This window comes from Crocuta crocuta, unplaced genomic scaffold, assembly GCF_008692635.1.
Source record: "Crocuta crocuta isolate KB4526 unplaced genomic scaffold, BGI_CrCroc_1.0 scaffold179, whole genome shotgun sequence".
NCBI lineage: Eukaryota > Metazoa > Chordata > Mammalia > Carnivora > Hyaenidae > Crocuta > Crocuta crocuta.
Genome location: NW_027551568.1, coordinates 1,418,990 through 1,424,591, shown reverse-complemented (window position 1 = coordinate 1,424,591; position 5,602 = coordinate 1,418,990). Strand labels below are relative to the sequence as shown.

The 5,602-nt window shown below is 61.4% G+C and overlaps 1 protein-coding gene across 2 annotated transcripts in view; it reads left to right on the top strand.

The window, feature by feature from the left end:
* The first annotated feature begins 356 nt into the window (after positions 1-356).
* Positions 357-5,602, top strand: part of ZFYVE28 (zinc finger FYVE-type containing 28) — a 58,214-nt gene continuing 52,968 nt past the window's right edge. For both annotated transcript variants that reach the window (XM_077750500.1, XM_077750499.1), the window contains exon 1: positions 357-470. The gene's annotated coding sequence lies outside the window, so the exon portion shown is untranslated. The remainder of the gene's footprint in view (positions 471-5,602) is intronic.

Below are 5,602 nucleotides of genomic sequence, written 5' to 3'. Positions count from 1 at the left end.
CGAGCTCACGTCCCACAGCTCTGGGGTTTTATCATCTGAGGCGGAAACAAGGAGATTAGAATCTATTCTCCCTCTGACCCCTGCGCCCCACCCTCCCGGAGCCCCTGGTCTGTGCGTCTTCCCACCACGGGGGCTTTGGGCCTTGACGCCTGGCTGCCCCACAGGACGCTGTCCCCTGGGCCCTGCAGCCCGGCGGCCCTCGGAGAAGTGGGCTGAAACGCAGAGGGAGTCAGGACGGTCGGGCTCCGAGCGGCGTGAAGATTCCGTAGGGGGGTTGGGCCTGGGAACAGCGATGCTTCCGCTCATGCCCGCGCCTCTCTCCCCTGCAGAGGTCGGACCCGCAGCTGCTCGCCCAGTTCTACTATGCGGACGAGGAGCTGAACCAGGTGGCCGCCGAGCTGGACAGTCTGGACGGGCGGAAGGACCCCCAACGGTGCACGCTGCTGGTCAGCCAGTTTCGCTCCTGCCAGGTGAGCGGCCGTGGGGCCGAGGGCCCGTCGTGGGGGAGCCCAGGCCTCGTCACCTGCTCACACCCTGTGAGCGCATCTCAGGCCAGCCCGGCCGACACGCTGGGCGCCCCCTGGTCCAGCCGCGCACCGGGCCTGCGGGACGCACGACCCTGAGCAGGACAGCGTGGGGAAGAGAGCCAGTCCCGAAGTGCAGATTGCGCAGGGCACCCTTGCCTCGCAGGTGAAGGGGGAGGTGGGGCGAGCAGGAGCCAGCAGGGTCTCAGCCAGGAAGCAGCTAGCAGGGGAAAGGGGCCGGGCTGCGGGCCAGGCTCGGACTCTCGCCGTGTTGCACGGTTCAGAGCCGGCCCAGGAAGCGACACCAGAAATGTCCTCCAAGTTAGCCAGTGACCGCTGTGAGCTCATGAGACGTGGTTCAGTGTTGTCAAGTGACTGGCAGGGTCTTTCACAGAGTTCCAGAACATTCTTGGTACATTCTGCCCACAAGTCTCACTGGACCGTCTTTGCCTGGGAGCAGGGCTGGGGTGCGCTTCCCAGATCCCAGGAAGGGCAGGACGGGGGGGTGGGGGGTGTTCCAGTGTGTGTTTTAAGCATCAGGGCAGTTAGACAAGGATTTTGGCCAGAAGGCCCTGGCCGGCCCTGGAGTGACCGGGAGCCCCTCCCCTCCCCTAGGGGGTCTCTGGACTTGCTGGGCTATTGATGCCCCCCCCCCCAGAACGTCCCTCCTCGTGCCCGCGGTGCGCTGACCGTGCAGCTTGGGGGTCTCTCTCTGGCGCCCCCGCCTGCACCCCACCTGTCCCCCCTGCCCTGCAGGGGACTCCCTGATCTGCTCCAGCCCGTCCGCTGGCTGGTGTAGCTGCAAGTTACACACCTTGACCTGATGGGTGGCAGCTGCATCGGGTGCTTTGCGGAGCCTTGACAAGGTGACAGCAGAAAGGAAACCTGCTCTAGAATGAGGCAAGGGCAAGGCGACGTTCTTCGAGGAAGAAGTCACACAAAGCTAAAAGGACCTTGTGCTTCTACAGCAACAAGAGCGTCTTTAATTTCTCCCTCCTCTCTTTACGACCCCCGGGTCAGGGTCCAGGCCCGGCCCAGGTGCCGTGACTCACTGGGACACAGGACGCGGCAGAGTCGTGCCCACGACTGAGACTCACCCCAGTGAAAACAGAGCAAGGTCAGCACATGTGGGGGGCCGGCCGCCAGCGTCCTCTCCCGGGAGTCGGGTGGGGTCTCGCCCACCAGGGCGCGCATCCAAGACACAGAGCAGGGCTCTGGCCCCTCTCCCTGGCGCGGCCCAACCACAGACCCCGGGAGGAAGGTGTCTGCAGGACACGGCGTTGGCGTGAACAGGTGAGGCGCGGGGGCTGCCCTGGTCACCAGCCGGGGGCCCGGACGCCCACCCGGGGGGCTCTGGAGGGCCTGCTGCCCGAGCCGCTGCACCCGGACAGCACAGGGAGAAATCGCGGGTCCCGGCTGCGTGCTCTGCCCCCCGTCCGGGAGGGAGGGGTTAGCAGTGCCTTCGTGTACGCGCCACGGTTTTATGGAGACTCATCGTGGTAACATATGTAACTGGCCGCTTACTGGGGCCCCGTGGGCTGTAGGGCTCCTGCCAGAGCAGATTTCGACAGAGCTCAGGCATTTAGGTTGGAAAGTGCTTGTCATTTCTAAGATCTGTCTTAAAGTGGGGCATTTTGTCTTTTCTGATTTGGCTGCTGTTTCCCACTCAATGAGACTATCATGGTGCTGGCGTGTTCGTCTGATGGTCCATCCATTCCCTCACTCATTCCTTCGTTCAGCAGCAGGCACTGGAGGGTCTGCCTCTGTGGAGGGTGGACAGGGTCACAGAAGGAGGCAGGCTGAGCGGGGGCAGGGTTTGCCAGGTCGCGGGAATCAGGGAGGGCAGCTTGTCCACAGGCCCATGTGCCATTGCCACGCGCAGTCTGGGGAATGGCAGTTAACGTGATTGCAGCCCACTCTGCAGGGCCACTTGGTGGCCTTGATTTTATAGCACTGTCATCCTAAGCAGGTCACTGGAGGCCAGATTCAAGGGCCCCAGGCCCCTGACGTTCCTTGGCCACCAGGGACAAGCAGCTGGAAGCTGTGACTTTCTCGGCTTTGAGGCTGGTGGCCCGGCCCTGCCCACGGGAGCTCTCCTCGGCCCCCTGCTGTCCGACCCTGGCCTCGGTGATAGGTCCCTGAATCTCCCTGTCTGGGTGTCTCAGGGCCCCTAGGCCCCCTGGACCCCAGCACAGACTTCAGCAGAGCGTGGCATCTGTGTGGGGCACGTGTGGTGGCACCGGCCTGGCCTGGCTCAGTTCTCCAGGGGCCCCTGGAGGTGTCCGCGTGTGGGTCTCTGGCTGGGCGCCATTCAGTTCTGTTCGAGTCCGTGCTCTGGCTCCAGGGTGGGGGTACATTCAGGGAGCCCGGTCTTCCTCAGAGCACGGAGGGCCTCCACAGAGGCACTCGGGGGTGGCCTCGCTGCTGGGAAGTCTGATTCCTCTCACCAGTGAGTCCTGGGGGCCTCACGCACCCCGGGTCCAGCCAGAACGGGAGCCAGGGCTCCACGACCATCTGCCTGCTCAGCTAGCAGTTGACAGGTGCTTGGCGTGCACGTGGGAGCCCGGTGGGCTGTGGCGCCCACGAGACCGCAGCAGGTGAAGGGCAGGTGAGGGGCAGCCAGCGCTCAGCTGCCGCCACTTCTCTCCCATGCAGCCTGCTCACCAGCTCCGGGTGGGCTGGGGGCTTCTGGGGCTCTAGAACATGGGAGGCCCATCCACATCCATCCCGAGCCAGCGGACTTCTCTTGAAGGAAGGTGTGTTGCAGGCCCTACCCCTGGGGTGTGTAGTATCTTTTTAAAAATGTTTTTTGCTTAACATTTATATATGTATATATTTTAACATTTATTTAGTTTTTTGAGAGAGGGGGGGGAGGGGCAGAGAGAGAAGGAGACACGGAATCTGAAACAGGCTCCAGGCTCTGAGCTGTCAGCACAGAGCCCGACACGGGGCTCGAACCCACGAACTGTGAGATCATGACCTGAGCTGAAGTCGGCCGCTTAACTGACTGAGCCACCCAGGCGCCCCAACATTTATATATTTTTGAGACAGAGACAGAGAGAGACAGAATGTGAGAGGGGGAGGGGCAGAGAGAGAGGGAGACACAGAATCCGAAGCAGCTCCAGGCTCCGAGCTGTCAGCAGAGCCCGACGTGGGTGGGCTTCAAACTCACAAACTCAGATCATGACCTGAGCCAAGGTCGGACACTTTACTGACGAAGCCACCCAGGCGCCGCTGGGGTATGTAGTATCTTGAACTTTGCTGACCTGTAATGGGGTCTGTTACATAAAGTCTCCAGGAAAATGCCAGGTACAGAGTAGCTGCTCTAAAACCAGTAGCCTCCGGGCGCCTGGGAGCTCAGTCAGGTGAGTGTCCAATTGAGGTCGCTTAGGTCATGATCTCGTGGTTCGTGGGTTCAAGTCCTGCATCGGGCTCTGTGCTGACAGCTCAGAACCTGGAGCCGCTTCCAATTCTGTGTCTCCCTCTCTGCCCCTCCCCCACTTGTGCTCTGTCTCCCTCCCTCTCAAAAATCCATCAACATTAAAAAACATTTTTAAAAATACTTTAAAAAAAAAAACCAGTAAGCCTCCTTTTTTCTTCTTACAAGAGCGATACTGTGAGAAGCACGTGGGCTGTTTGCGAGCCCGGCTCTCCGACGGCTGCCCATGGGGAGAGGCGGGGCGAGGCGGCAGGGGTGGGGGCTGAGAGCGGCTAGGGTGGAGAAGGCCCAGGGCCCCATTGGTGGTTCCGCCTGGCTGGTCTGACCGTAGGAGGCTGAGTCATTGGTTTTCACAGAAATGACCTTCTTCTTCATGAAAATTGTGGACTGGGGCACACGTGAGTGTGCAGATGGGTTTCGGATGGCATTTGTGTGTGTTCTCTTGCTCGGTTCAGAAAACATAAAGGATTAAAAATCATAGCTCCGTAGGACGAAGTGAATCCAGGACTGTGGTGAGGGCTGAGCCGTGCCCACCCCATTCATACAGTCAAGTCCGAACCCCAGTCTTCAAAGACATAGTTAAGGGAACACGAAGTCCTACGTGTGGGTCCCGATCCGGCCTGACCGGTGCCCTTGTAAGAGGAGGGGAGCGTGGGGCACAGACACGCAGAGGGAGGCGATGCCGGGACACGGGGAGAGGACAGTCGTCTCCCCCCAGGAGGGAAACCAACCTGCCCCCGCGTGGATCTCAGACTCCCGCCTCCAGGCGGAGAGGAGTAGCCGCCGGCTGTGGTGCTGTGTTACCGTGGCCCCAGGCCACTAGTGCCGTGGGATTTGGGTTTCGTGGTGCAAATGGGCTTGAAGTTGCTCTGGGCTGGACTGTGTCATCGACCCGTTTTCCTTCAGTCACGCTGTAACTTTTGGGTGTCAAGGGAGTATAATTTTAGATGCTTCAGCGAAGAAAATTAAATGGGACAGTGTGCTAACGGACCTAGTACCCAAGCGTGGCTAGTTAACGGGGTCGCGGTGGGAGCACGCGTGCCTGGCCGCAGCTCTGTGCTGTGACGTTGGAGGTCTCCCCGTGGACGTGGCCGCACCTGGTGAAGGGCACCCCCAAATCTCCCCGTGCGGGAAGGTGCTGGCGCCCACCGAGGCAGGGGTGGGTTGTCGGGGAGAGAGGGGTCCCTGGAGTGCCCTCCGTGCAGACCCCAGCCTCCTGCCCGCTGGGCGCTGCCCCTGGGTGCGTGTGTGGCCAGATGTCTGGCCAGGAGCTGTCCCCCAGGGAGGCCGGAGGCCGGGGGAGTCCAGGAGGGCTGCTCAGCTCCGCGGCAAGGCTGGGGTGCCCCTCAGCACCCTCTCCTCGCAGCGATTGCATTGTTTCCGTATTGACTGTTGAGCGTTCCTTACATACTCCGGACTGCAGCCTGCGTCGGACTGTGACGTAGTTATGTGCTCCCGGCTGGGGCTCGTCCTCTCATCCTCTGTGCGGTTTTGTGAGGGACGTAGGCTCTGGATTCTGAGGAAGGGCAGTTAGCCATCCCCCCCGTAGGTCATGTCTCTGGCGTGCTAAGAAGTCTTGGCCTGGCCCAGGGGCCTCAGGCTGCCCCCCCCCCCCCCCCCCCTCTGTTCTCTGTTGCTT